This window comes from Eucalyptus grandis, chromosome 5 (genome assembly GCF_016545825.1).
Source record: "Eucalyptus grandis isolate ANBG69807.140 chromosome 5, ASM1654582v1, whole genome shotgun sequence".
NCBI classification, from domain to species: Eukaryota; Viridiplantae; Streptophyta; class Magnoliopsida; order Myrtales; family Myrtaceae; genus Eucalyptus; species Eucalyptus grandis.
In genome coordinates, this window is record NC_052616.1 from 28,711,815 (window position 1) to 28,727,087 (window position 15,273).

Sequence of the window (15,273 nt, forward strand, 5' to 3'; positions counted from 1 at the left end):
GCATCGATTTGTTGGATGTCCGACTTCTATCGAAGACACCGGTTGGTACCCGACCTTTCTCGGGAGATGCGCGACCTTTCTCGGGCATCGATTCATGGGGTGTCGACTTACGTCGGACACCGGTTGGTACCCGACCTTTCTCGGGAGGATGCGCCAACCTTTATCGGGGCATCGATTTGTTGGATGTCGACTTATCGAAGACACCAGTTGGTACCCGACCTTTCTCGGGAGATGCGCCGACCTTTCTCAGGGCATCGATTTATGGGGTGTCTGACTTCTGTCGAAGACACCAGTTGGAACCTGATCTTTCTCGGGAGGATGCGCCGACCTTTATCAGGGCATCGATTTGTTGGGTGTCTGACTTCTATCGAAGACACCAGTTGGTACCCGACCTTTCTCGGGAGATGCGCCGACCTTTCTCAGGGCATCGATTTGTGGGGCGTCTGACTTCCGTCGAAGACACCAGTTGGAACCTGACCTTTCTCGGGAGGATGCGCCGACCTTTCTCAGGGCATCTGTTTTGTTGGACACCTGGACATTCACAAGCATATCAAAGAGTACCCGGATATTCACAAGTACTAACATGAAGGATATTTGGGCCTTTGCAAACGTCGAAATGGGTATTTGGCTTATCATAGGCAATGGACGGGTACTTGGATGATCACAAGTGCGAACTCTTGGAGGATACCTAGAGGTTTGCAAGTATCGAAGGAGTACCTGGACGATCACAGGTATAAACTCTGAAGGAAGAATCAAGGCATACCTGAGATATTCGTGTGGAAATATCGAGGATGGGTCTTGCATATACGTGAAGGTCTCTTACCTCCTGGTAATTGAGAATATTGAGGACGTGCCTCGCATATTTATGAAGGTCTCTCACCTTCTGGTAAAGGGGAATATCGAGGACGTACCTGGGATATTCGTGAAAGTTTCTCACCTCCTGGTAAATGAGAATATTGAGGATGTGCCTCGCATATTCATGAAGGTCTCGCACCTCTTGGTAAAAGGGAATATCGAGGACGTACTTGGGATATTCGTGAAGGTCTCTCACCTCCTGGTAATTGAGAATATTGAGGACGTGCCTCACATATTCATGAAGGTCTCTCACCTCCTGGTAAAGGGGAATATCGAGGATGGGTCTCGCATATTCGTGAACGTCTCTCACCTCCTGGTAAAGGGAAATATCGAGGACGTACCTGGGATATTCGTGAAGGTCTCTCACCTCATGGTAATGGGAATATCGAGGGCGTGCCCCGCATATTTGTGAAGGTCTCTCATCTCTTGGTAAAAGGGAATATCGAGGACGTACCTGGGATATTCGTGAAGGTCTCTCACCTCTTGGTAACATAAACTTGAATGTAGCACGATGCTTACCTGGATGGCCGCAGGCACTCAAAAGGGCTAGAACACCTGGATAGCCACGGGTGTACAAAGAAATCTTTGGGATACTTGGATGAACACAAGTATTCAATGATACAACACAGGACCACTCGGTTGGTCCAAGTGTAGAAAGCATACACAGGTAGGCGCGGGCACACAAAAAAGTGGAATGCTTGAGCAGCTATTATTTCGGGACAACTCGGGCAAGTTAAGTGTCATGAAAAGGAAGTACCTGGACAACGGTGGGTACTTGACGATATGGGGATACCTAGACAGCGGTAGGTATTCCAAGAGATACTTGGTCGATCCACAAGTATCAATACTCTGGGGACAACTTGAATAGGTCGAGTGTCAGGAAAAGGGAGTATCCGAACGGTGACCGGTACTCAAAGATAATAGGATGCTAAGACAGCAGTAAGCATCGAAACTCAAGGGACAACTTGAATAGGTTGAGTGTCAAGAAGAGAGTACCTAGACAGTGGTAGGTACCTTAGGACAAAATAGGAATATGCTTACCTGGCAATAACTCTGCTCTCTGAGAGTATGTCTGCTATTTGCACAATATGCACACATGATTGTATATGCTATAAATTTATGAGTTCAAATGAGATTCATGCATGATAATTTTGTCAGTTCTGCATCTTTTGATTTCCACTGGGGAAGATTTTAAAAGACAACCTTCATTTAGAATGTAGATGTCTTGAGCATGCCAAATGAGGGACTTTCGGTCAAAGGACTTTCCGCTCACTCTCATGGAAAATGCTATCCGACCATTGATGCAGGATTTATAAGGACCACACTATCTCACTTTGTCATCATGTCACAGGGGTCAGTATTCTCGCAACGATACGACTTTACCAATGTAAGAGGACTTTGTTGAAACTGTGATGAAGTCTTGGTCAGTGGCTCATCAAAGGGGACCATCAAGGTTGAAGTTGATGGACGAAAATGTTGCACGATCATCTCCGGGTTTACAAGTCAAGAGTCATGCGAAAAGAGATAGAATAGTCTTGCTCGTACTTCTTCGAGCGATGCTTATGCACATATGAAATCCTACGTTAATTGAAGTCCCCCCTTAGTCTGAAGAGACTTTTTACAATGGGATGCAACGTAGGCTTGATTCATGTGTAAAAGGTAGAGCTGAGTGATTGCCTTGGCATTTGTCACCGGTCTTTCTTCTCTTTGTCAAATGGAGGTTCTATGGACCACAATAGCAACATTTTCTTGGCTGCATTTTTGGTAGGGGGCATTGGCCTTGCTTTACCAGGCATACTTGCTTTTTCATGCCCCTATTTTTATTCCAGTTCTTCATTTATGGGCATTGACCTTGCTTTTACCAGGTACACTGCTTTTTATGCCCATGCTTTTTCATTCTTGTTGCTTGAGAGCTGATCTTGACAAGTTCAAGCAAACGCCTTTGTTAGACTATTGAGTCTTCATCTTTTGTCGGCGCTTTTGATTATGCTGCTCAAACGGCAATAGCTTCTACTTTGCCTCCATGTGATGGTGAATTTACAAACTCAATTGGGTTGTACAATGAATACAAGTGCGTAAAGAAAGAATTGCTCTTCATGACTCTAGGGCACTTAAATTAATGTGAGTGTTCATATGCAATAAAGACACCCAAAGATTGATGCAAGTGCGAGCAAGAAAATTTCTATCTCTCTTATCACCTTGTGATCTTTGTTTCGCTTCTAATCTGCCCCGGTGTAGGGGTTGTTCTTTGGGGGTATGAGAAGCTTCACCAATGTATGGGGCTCAATGGGGGTGAGCGATGGAATGCCTCTCACTATTTTGGTTATCGTACCATTCGCGAGAGAACTCTTTACCCAGCAGCCATGGAATCTTCTGCACTCATCTCACAAGTGTATGGATGGGGGACTGTGTGTAGGATATGGCTTGCTGTCATCATTCGACACGCCTCATCCAGCATGCTCAATTAATCTTGTATTCTTCACTTAGCTGTCTATTATGATAATCCTCGGTGGAATCGGTGACTTAGACAGACAGAAATCATCATGCATAATTCATCTGGAAATGACATGCAACATTTTGAATATGATGGAGTTTGAACTCTTCAAAACAAGTGAATGATTTTGACTCACAAAAGACCCTATTGATAACTTTAGGGGCTAACATAATGGTGTTTCCAAATATGTTAGATTTTGAACATCAAAAGGGTTATTCGCAAATGGACGTCGATGGTTGTCCCTATTGATTAGGAATATGACACATGAATGATCGGTCAGGGTTGGGAATCTGATCGGGCATCTCTCCTTTTGCCCCTGCAGAAGAGAAGATGTACAAGTAGATCAATTAGTTTGGCCAAAATTAAATGTGAGTTGAGGCCTAAAGATTTTCTGTCATTTGCTTTGGCAATACTTGAGACGCCATTTTGCTTGGGAGAGTTTGTCATGCCTCTCATTGATTTGTTATCTTTGTTTTTGACGGTCGGTTAATCTGCAACAAACAAGACATGCTTCTCATTGATTCGTTATCCTTGCTTTTGACGGTCGGGTGATCTGCAGCAAACAAGAGGGAATGTGTTAGTCATGAACTCTTTCAAGAGTCGAATAAGCTGGAATCGATACAACTTTACCCTTCTTTGGTTTTGCGGATGATTGGGTGAACCTGAAGAAGTGAGAGGGGACATGAAGTCCTATGTCCCTTGCTTCATTAGGTCAATTATTCTCTGAATTAGCTCCTAGATGACATGTCTTTTTACACGAAGCCAGGTGAATTTGATGTGGGTCATTTCCACGTACTAGCTTGGCCAATATTGATTTGCCTAACCATTGAGTTTGGTTTTGAGTTGTGATGCTCCCTGTCAATAGGGGAATATGTCAAAAGTGAATTCAAAGAAGGGGGAGTATTGGAAACGATACCAAATTACTCTTCTCCAAAGTTTGTATTTGCTGACTCCTGATGATGTTTGAATGTCGATGACGGCCTTTTCATCTTGGCATAGTTTGACATTTCTTTCGATTGGCCTTCCTCACTTGTGACCATGTATGCATGATTGCTGGTCGTTGATTCATCTTCAACGCCTTCCTTCTGTGGAATTTCTCCTTCTGTCTTTAATTATAGCATCATTGGGCAAAAGTCATGTACCTCAAGCTTCTATGGAATCTGAGATGGACAATCAAAACCTCCAATTCTCTGATGGCAATTATTTCTTGCGAGAGCATGCGTCTGAATAGGAAGTCGGGTTTCTAGGTCTTCACTTGGAATAGGGGCTAGAGACCGCTTCAATACGGATTTCTTCCCTTTTGACAGTAGCCAATTCAAAGAAAAGAGAAAAGATCCCTTCCTTGTGCTTTTGGGCTTGTCGAAGCTGGAAGTCCGTTGATGAAACCACAACATCGGTTGCTCGGGCACATTGTGGGAAAGGATATTGCTCTGGCTTGTGAAGGACTTGGGTATGAGTAAGGTGGGGTGTATAGAGCTCTTAGGAACGGCTTGATTCCAACCGTATGCCTGTACCTATTACGTCCTATTTTTCGTTTCCTGTAAATTGAAGAGAAAGGACATCATTTCTAAATTATATTCAGAGAATAAGACTTACCCTTTTTTGGTGTAGGATGATTCTTTCTATTTGTCCCTGTTTTCTTGGCATGGTATCTTTGAATTTGGCGAGTTCACCTGATGCGCTTGCTTCAAATGCCCCCTGTCACACTAAGTCAAAGGGGACGGGAATGATCTTCGAGACATGAAGTGAGTGAGTCGAAAGACAAACATGATTAAATTTATCATCTTGTTTTAACAAAAGCTTTGGGTGATGAAATATTTTATATTTTCAAAATACGTCTTTGGGGGAGAAAAAGCATGAGGAAGCCCAGCCCTCAGTATTCTCCTTGGATGATATATTTTTCATGGTTGGATAGCATCACCAGGCTGGTTTGGAGTACCGCCTCATGCTCTTAAAACAAAATATTATAACTGTACAATAGAGTACTTTGAATGGAAAATACAACCGTAGCACACTAGATAAGATAAGAAACATGAAATTATAAAAACAAATAAAACCCATGAAAACTCCTGTGTAAAGGAGTGCTTTGATAGTATTGGTTCTAAAATCAAGCGCCTTTGAGTTCCTCGCCTCCAGTAGACTCGAAGTATTCGCATGAGAGGACCACTTCATTGAAGCTATGGAAATGCAACCCATACAACCAACAACGATGCTTGCGAGGTAAAACCCCTATGAATAGCTTTATCATTTCTTCTTCAGCCAATTGAGGGTAAGTTTGCATCATAAAAGCCTCCCACCTCCTTGCATATGCTCGGAAATCCTCCATTGGTCTTCTTCTGAAGTGAACTAAGTTCTGACATGGCACTTCAGTTCCAATCTGGCTTTGATACTGAAGCAAGAATGTGGAAGTCAGCTCATTCCAATCCTTTAGAAGATAAATGTTTGCTGTGATAAACCATTGCAATGCAGACCCGTAAGAGTTTCTTGAAATGCGAGTTGTGAACGACATCGGGCCATAGTACCGACTCATTTCCGCATGGAGATCACGCAAGTGGGCCACGGGACAAGGCGTGCCGTTATACTTGCGGAGATTGGGTATCCACATTTCTATGGGGCTCATGATCCTACGGGGCAAGACTGGTTTGATGTATCTTGGTTAGGCCAATGGTTTTCCCCCTTTGCATATTTGTTGTAGTGGTGAATTTTTCTGTTTCAGGAGAGTTGGATTCTCCGAGATTACCCCATTGCTTTCTTCTTGGTCAAAATTTCCGAATGAGGATAAAGTATTGAAGCTATCCTCATGGTCAGAGGACAAGCTTAGTACTTTGTTAGGATCGTAGCGGATAAAGACGTATGCTTCCTCTTCTGACGGGCCTTCATCCCCGGATGAGAGTAGAAAACAGTTATATGATGAATCGTCAGTTTCATTGTCGAAATAACGCTGGAAGTCCTTGGGATTGTATTCTGAAGCCGGGAAGTCTTCAGGGTTGTACTCTAGGGGATTGTAGCCTTCAAAGCTGTATTTTTGGAAATGCTCGAAGCCTTGGTGCGGTGGCTCGTCAGCAGGTACTGTATTGATTTGCTTAGGCTTTCTTTTCTTGGCTTCTGGTCTAGACCTTTTGAGTAAGGCCCTTCGTTTTGCCGGCTCGATTCTGTCAAAGGAAGTGAGAGACATTGGAGTTTCACTATCGATTCACTTCCCAAGTTGATAGGGGTTGGTATTCTTTGGACCCTAGCTCTTGGAGTAAGCTTGGGGAGTTGTCTGTCGTGCCCTAGGTCTTGAACAGGCTCTGTGTCTTGGATCTCGTACAAAGGCTCCTTGCCTTTCCTAGTGGGAAATTTTCCAGTAACAGGGTGTTGTTCAACTGCCCATTTATCATGCAAGGCTTTATTGACATGTTCTTCTCCTAACTCAGCAGCTAACGGTTCCTCGTGCTCCGCGATCATCAGCTCTTTGTAGGGCAAGGCTATGTTAGGGCTGATGTCAATATCATATTCTTGGTGAAAAACATGAATTAGTTCCCTCCAGGTTTTAAGGAGACTAATCTTCCTGACAATGTACCATCGCAAGGCAGGGTCGGTCAAGCTCGATTGGTATGATTGAATCATCCTTCGGACCTGAGTAGGCTGCAAGTAGGTCTCAGGCGGGAGGTATCAACGTACCTTTCGCATTCGAGTGCTTTGAGTTTTCGGGGATCTCAATGCCGGCGTAATTGGACAGGTCCATGGGATTATGCTCCTGCAAGCGGCTTAACTTTTCCATGATCCTTTCAAAGCTGTCTATGGTGCGGCTATTTTACGGGGCAAATTTGCGGGTGTCATGACAGTGTTTGAGGCAACTATAGAGTTGGGCTCAGCTTGAGTGGATTTCATTTGTCTCGAGAGTTGTTGAAGGACAATGGACATCTGTCCTACGCCGTCTTCAATGTTAATGAGGCGATTTTGTACATCATTCTGATCGGGTCCTATTGCATGAGGCCATTCGCGAGCTATTGGTGGCCGGCGATTCATAATTACCTGTTCGTTGTGAAAACAATGAATGAGCACAGAAGTAAACAAAGATTGACCCATGGCAATGATCTAATTGCTTTTTTTATTTATCAAAAGAGGATTTGTAGACTGCTAGCTCCTAACACTTAAAACTTGAAATTGAAAAAAACAGGATGAAATACTAGATATTAAACAAGAGTCCCTAAACAATGGGACAGGACTTTCACACTATTTACACTAAGGGGCACATGATTGCCAATTTATATGCGACGGGGAGCCTTGTTCTTGCGAGAATGGTTGCTTCCTTGGGCTGGCTCTGAGGTGTGCATCCAGTCCATTCCCAAATCCCTCTCCATGAGCTCTGCTTGCTCATGCTGGCTGCTCTCGCTGATTGAGTGAGGGACTGATGGCTTCCATTTTTTTGGGATGCGATGGTTGTGGATGTAGGACATGGAGGCGTGGTGGGCTTTTTCTTCTCCCTCAAGCCCTTCAGGTACCACGATCCTTTTGCGATGGCACTTGTCCTAAGTTTCCTGAGTGGTAGAAACTTCGAATTCGTAGTCACGGCTTGTATTGAAAAGAACTGAAGAGACCTTCCTAATGGAAGACGATGGGATCTCCTGAAGGGCTCCATATTGTCGTGCCACCCGATAAGGGTGATAGAGAATGGCGCCGATGCGGCCAAGCAACGGAATTGGGAGATCACGCTTATAGCGAGCGAGCTCTTTTTCATGGAACCAACCAGCACACCATTGGAATGCCTCAGGAGCTGGGTCTCTTAGGAAGTTTACCCAATTTAAACAGCTTTGATTGGGAATATATGGTCCTAAAACCATAAATTTTTGTAATGGGTTTTCAAAAGCATTCGTTTCAGATGATCGCATGAAGTCTCGAAATTCGCTTAGGTGAAAAAAGAACCAGACTTGTAAAATTTCAGGAGAGGCTCGCATGATTTTCTACGAGTTGTCTTTAAAACGATTAAAGGACAAGAATGTTTCAGTTAAAATCATGTTGACATAATTCCCCCTCTTAAGATCTGATCAACTATCCATGCCATCTTGGGAGTTATGGCATTTCTTTGATGAGGGAAGATGATGAGCCCGAAAAGGCTAGGAGGAAAATTTCACTTTTCGGGTCATAGGCTGATTTTGGAAACATGCATTCATAAATTCCGGTGGGCAGGTTTTATGGTTATCTTCAAGAATTTGTATCATAGTATGGACTTCAGTTCTTAAAAGCCGTGCTAACCCACGTATCGGGATGAGGCCTGTTGATGGTTTGACGAGCTTTTTCTCAAGAGGCATTCCAGTGATGATGTTGTATTCTTCTAGGGTTGGGGTTAGCTCAAACCTACCGAACATAAAAGTAACCGTCTTCGGGCACCAGAAATGTGCTATGCCTTGTATGACTTCAGGGCGAATAGTGATTTGGATCAACGATAGGAGATGACCGATTTTGGCCTTCACACGCTCTTGGGCAAACTGATCTAATTGACCCCACCATCTGAAGCGCTCTGCCTTGGGAGTAGGAATGAACTGGATATCGTCTTTCCCCATTGCATATAGACTGGGACTTTGAAAAGCTTATCCTAAATTGCCATGGGACAATAAAAAGACTAAGTAACAGTAAAGAAATCACTTTGCTTTTAAAGAAAAATGGCAAGCGCATGAGACGTGAGGCTTGATTTCTAACTCAGAAGGCTTGATGAGATTAAAAGGATATCCGCCCGTCGCAGTCTCGCGTTAGCAGCATACCCTCCTAACCTTGGCTAAGAAATTCGGGGAAAAGAAAGGCAACCTCTACATCGCAGTCTCGCGTTCGAGGTCGTATTTTTCTTAACACCATCCTAGAAATCCTATAGCGGCCCAGGTCCGGCGGCCGGGTTGTGTGTGCCATGTGTAATGCTAAAACATTTAAGGATGCACAGCAGTTTATAATCACAAAAACATTTTATTTTCACAGAATAAATAAACTTTAAGCTATTACCCTGCACAAAAGAAAAAAATCCAAGTCAGCAAAGCATTTAAACAAAGATAAAAATGGCCTAAGTCTTCAAAGTCCCCAACGGAGTCGCCAAGCTGTCGCGACCTTTTTTTTTTTCGGCGCCCGCAATCGGGTACGAGCGCCTAAGGAGGCTAATGGCTCGGCTGAATTTATTAAGCCCAAACTCTCCCAAGTCCACCAATTCACGACTTTAATAGTTTGAGTTTTAACCTATAAATCAATTTTTAAAATGGAGTCGCCACTAATCGATTTGGGGTGGGTTGATTAGAAACCCAAGTGAAGTATCGGGAGAAATACTCACTCCTGCGCAACCAGAGAAATTAGGATCGGGGACTTGATTACACTAGTTAATCACTAATGCCCTTTCGGTACCTAACCTTGTTTAAACCTAAGGCTTTTGGATTTTTGAGAGATTTTCCATGCATTTTTGGGAGGAAAAACATTTTTTTGAGTATTTTCTCATTTTTTGGACATAAAGGGATTTTTTTTTGGTATTTTTGGGAAAATACAAGTCTTTTTAGCTTTTTCTAAATTTTTTTGGCTTTTTCATGAGTTTTTAGCTTTTTTTTTTTTTGGATTTTGGCATTTTTTGGAAAATAAGTTATTTTTATTTTTTCGATTTTTAGAAAATAAAACATTTTTTGACATTTTTAATATTTTTCGATTTTCTGGAAATTAAAACATTTTTTAATATATTTTTTTTGAAAATAAAACACTTTTTGAAATTTTTTTGAAAATAAAATATTTATTTGAATTATTTTATATTTAAAATATCAAAATAAAACCGACCCAAACGTGGACCCGACTCGGATTTTTCATCTTTTTTATTTTTATTTTTATTTTATTAAACTGAAACGGTGTCGCGGCCCATCGTTTTGGGAGGGATCCAGCCCTGCCCGACGACCCGGCTCTGCAACCCGCTCCCCCGGTGAAATCCTACCCGGATCCGACCCAAACCCTGACCCGGTTTCCGCCGCCCCCCAAAATACGGAGAAACCCTACCCGACTCGTAGCCCCGGGTCCGACCCACTGACCCGAGGTCGCGACCCGGAAAATCGAGAACCCTTCGCGGCGCCGGAGAGGGGAAGGCTGAGGTGTGCGGTGGCGACGGCGGCAACGACGGCGACGACGGTCAGAGCTTCGAGCAGAAATTGGTATGGCGTGGGCAGGATCTATCGTCACCTGCTCTCGGCGTTGGCACGGCACGGCGGCACGGCTTGATGACGGCGGCCCTTAAACTTGGACGGCGTCGGGAAAAACAGCAGCGGCGAGGCGCGGGGGCGACAGTATGGTTTGACGGCGTCGGGACTGGTGCTCGGCCACAGCGACGGCGGCGGCCTGGCTCGGGGCGACTCGGCACGGCGGATTTCCAAATCTGCGCCCAGATCTCGACCCTCTCTCCTCCGGATCTTCTCTCGCTCAGCTCCTTCCGCTCGGATCTCACCCTCTTCGCTTTTCAACCCGACCTCGCTTCTCTCTCACTCAGGCCAGATCCGAGCCTCCACCGGCCGGATCTAACCTTCTCGGACTCGCTCGCCGGCGGCCTCCCCCGAAGTCTCTCAGTGGGAGGTCAACCGAGCTCGCGACCCGAGTTCTCTCCCGCGCTCGCCCTTCAATCCTTCCCGATGTCTCTCAGTGAAGGATCTCCGAGCTCGCCTATGCCGTTCTTCGACGAAGGTGGTGCCCTTTTATAGGCGAGGGAATCCGGTCGACGGAGCTTCGACCGCTGGTCCCCTTCGTGCGCCGAGCGATTCTCCTCGGCTGAACCGGCGTCCCATCCGAGCTCATCCAGCGAAGCATGCTCGGCATTGATGGCGCTCGCGATCTTATCTTCTCCGGCCGACGTCGGCCTACTCCCCTTGGCCGTAGGCCGTCCTTTGCGCGCGTTGCCGGCCACCGCGCGTGAGATGCAGGCGACCGAGGAAGAAGAAGGCAGGAGGAAGAAGAAGAGAAGGGGGGCCGGGCTCGCGAGAGAGAGAAAAAGAGGGGAGGGGCTGGGCCTTCGAGCCCGGCCCCAATGGGCTGCTTTTGCTTTTCTTTTGTTTCTTATTTGTTTTTTTTTGTTATTATCTGAAAAGGCAAATAAATGTGAAAAAACCTAATTAAAAAACGAAATTTAGGTGTCAACAAATAACATTTACTTATCGAACGGAAAATGTTGACGTGGCATTTTAAATTATTTTATCCAAATCTGATTTATATTAGAAATAAGAAAGCTAAAATTTTATTTTAAAAAGCAAAACGGAAAAAAAAAAAAAAAAAAAACGGGAGGGGGCAAGTAGGGTAGAGTAGGGGTGTGCATGGTCCAGGCGGGCGGTTCCTAACCTAGAATCGGGAACCGCCCGCTAAGGACCGGTTCAAAAAAATTGGAACCGGGATCCACCCGTTTGTTGCATGGATCCACCCGGGAACTGGACCGCCGGTCAGTCCGATTCCTAGGTGGGTCCATGGAACTGATCTTGACATTAAAAACAATTTTGGTTTTCAACATAGAACGAATACGTTACATCAAAGCAAGCCAAAAAAAGAAAAACCAAATTTAAGTACGTGGAACAAAAATTCATTTGGTGCAACTATAAATGCAACCAATGAAGGAATGGATGTACGTAAGTTGATATAGAGGCGGAGAGAGTAGTAAGTGTTCAGGAAAAATGGGTCTCTCTTAAAGCTATGAACTGGACATATCCCTCATCAGGTTCGGCAAAATATCACAAGTCGCACAGACAAATCAAATGAAGTGAAATGAGGCACCATCCAAACACTGGAAAACAAAGGAAGTGCAACTAAACAAGACTTTATTGAATACATCACCTTCATCATTATATTAATAAATAAACTAAACAACCAAAAAGCATAAGAATTCCCCAATATTCAGCTTTGTATTCATCCTGCAGTAGAAACAATTGCCACAAAACAATTGATTTGTATTCAATTTTAGTAATTTTTAATATTAAAGGGAACCGGTCCGGTCTGCAGGTGGGCGGGCGGGCGGATCCGCCCATGCAGCTGGGAACCGGACCGGTTCCCACCGGTTCCCAAAAATTGGAACCAGGAACCAGACCGGTTCCTTCAAGAACCGCCGGTTCCGGGTGGTTCCGATCTGGTTCCAGGCGGTCGGGCGGTTCCGGGTATTTTGCACACCCCTAAGGTAGAGCCTTGCCGGTGGGCACTGCCGCCGCCGCCACCACCCATCATTGGAGGGCTCGGTGACAGTTGTCGGCGCTCGCCAACCCCAAGTGAGGGCCGATGACCATTGTTGGGCCCAAGCAAGGGTGCCCAAATCTAGGCGATGCTAATGCTCGCTCAAGCCTAGTGAGCATTGGCAAACTTAGGCGACAACCAAAGCCATGCAAATCTAGGTGGGCACCCACAATTTGGCCTCGCCGGCTATCTCCTAGGGCCGGTGATGCCTCACACGAAACCTTACTTTTTTTTTTCTTTTCAGCTTTGTTTTTAAATAAAATTTTAGCTTTATTAGTTTTTCATTTAATTTAAATAAGATTTGAAGAAGAAAATAATAAAAAAAAAATTCCACGTAGGAGGGAAAAATTAATTTAAAAAATTAAAGTTAGTATTTTCCATTAGACAAGTAAACAATGTTGGCAAAATGAGTTGATTGGACCAATTTAACAAGATTTAGGACTTAAATATATTTTTTGTAAGTTTGAAGACTGAATTGCACTTTCGCAATAAGTTTTAAGATTTCTAGTGCATATATCCCACAGGAAAAGTACCAAAAGTGAAGGTTGAAGCAAAGGGTATGGCCTCCTATAAAATTGGGAGAGCAAAGGTTAATATGACCATACCTTTTTATGCATGAAGGCGAAAAAATCTGCCTGGATTTTAAGTATGGGGGGTTTTCTACGCTTGCTACTCTTATGGTAAGTTTGGCCACTATGACAAATATTGAGCAAAATATACCTTTTGATGAGGCAAAGGTGGATTATCGTTTTCACCAATGGGTGCAAGCAAAGGTTCATGAGCCATCTTTTTTTGGAATATCTTTTATTCAAAAAATAGTGATGAGGAAGGGCCTAAGGAAATGATACTAGAGACACCAACCAACTCCACTCAAATCGTTCCTTATGACCGAAGGGATCTGAGCACTGTCAAAACTCAAGTGAACAAACGGGAAAATAAAGTTTCTATCTTAGAGGGAAAAGGGGGAAATGGTGTTCCAAGTAAGTGCTGACCTTGAATTTGTAGAATTTTGAAATTTAGCGAGAAGCAAAGAAGGCCATGTTCTAGAACTAAAATCAGAGGGGGCTCTAAAACTTCAGCTCAAAAAAAATAAAAAAATCAAGAAGTGCAGAATTCCAGTAATATGGATGAAACCCAACTTCTTGACACTACAATCTAGGTATCGTAAGGCTCAACTAAATAGGCTTTGGTGGCTAGTTCCAACAAGCAATTAGGTCACATATGAAGCTTTTGTGTCGGAATTGTTAGGGTTTGAGCACACCTCCAACAGTCCAAGCCTCAAGACCTATAGTAGCTCAAGAAAGGTCAAGTATTTTGATCGGTTCTTGATCAGTCTTGACCGATTCTCTCAAGTCTAGAACTGGCCGACAATGGGCCAAACTAACTTGCCCCATCGGCGACCAGTCAAACCGGTCAAACCAATACGTCCTAGTTTAACCAATTCTTGATTGGTTCTTGACTAGTCTTGACCGATTCTGGCTAGTACATGCACTTGTGGTCCTTGTGGGTTCAAAATTTATGCAATTTTGTCCCTCAATGATAAAATTGAATAGAAAACTTACTCAATTTGAGAGGAAATTTTCCGATTTCAATTTAATTAAGCCAATTAAACTTCATAAATGTGATCTTTGGACCTTCTATTGACTTAATAGAAAAACAATAGACTAAAATCATGGGTACTTAAGATTGAGCTTAAAGGGCTAAAATAAACAAATTTTCAATTTATTGGCCAAGATTACAAATTAATTGAAATTGAGTCTAATTAATGTTGCAATTGCCCTATCCAACTAATTACCCATTTATAAGATCACCTATTATATTCAAATTGACTTTGAATTAAAGTGTCGAAGCTTAGGCCAAAAATGAATTAGGGTGTAATATTAAATTGGACCTAAATTCATGTAATTGAACCTTAGTCTTGAATGGGTTAACTCAAATTTCTTCAATTGAAGCTTAATGGCTAGATTTTCTTACATTCGGGAAAATGCAATCTCTCAAATCGGGAAGTTCTAATGCGAATTTCTAGAAATCGATTTTGGATTTGGACTTATTTTAAGAAAATGAGTGAAAAATACTTATTTGTCCGCAAGTCATGAAAAATCGATTTTGACCCTCTATTTAGGGCTTAAAATAGCAATTTGTCTTTCAACATGACAATTTGTGAAATTGAGCCGACGAGTGGATTTAGAATAGTCCCTAGATCAAATATTGAAGACTGAACTATACCTAACTATGGCTGAAACGAAAATAATTTTATTTTTGATTGATTTAAAGCCTACTATCGAAAAAAATTGAAAATAAGGTTCTTAATTGAATTTTGCAAAATTTTCGACAACCAAGTCAAATTGACACTAAAAGAAACATTTTTGTGGATTTTAATTTTTTCTAATTTTTTTGGGTGAAAGGTTTAACGAGAAGTCAACCATTTAGTTGACTTTTCTTAAAATGTTAATTTTGAGCTAAATCTTTAGATTTTTGAAGAATTGACTTGAGAAAGGTGAAATTAAAGCTAAATGACATTTTTTTTTGGATGAAAAGTTAATTTTTGACCCGATGTTGACTTTTGATCAAATAGTTGTTCAAAAAGTCAATTCAAAAGTCAACCGTTTAACTTTTCGAGTTTTTTTATTATTCAAAAGCGAGCCGGAAACATTTAAAAACAATAATGCAAAAAGAAAGAAATGAAAAAAAAAATACTTTTTACCCAATAAACAGGCTCTGTCACGATC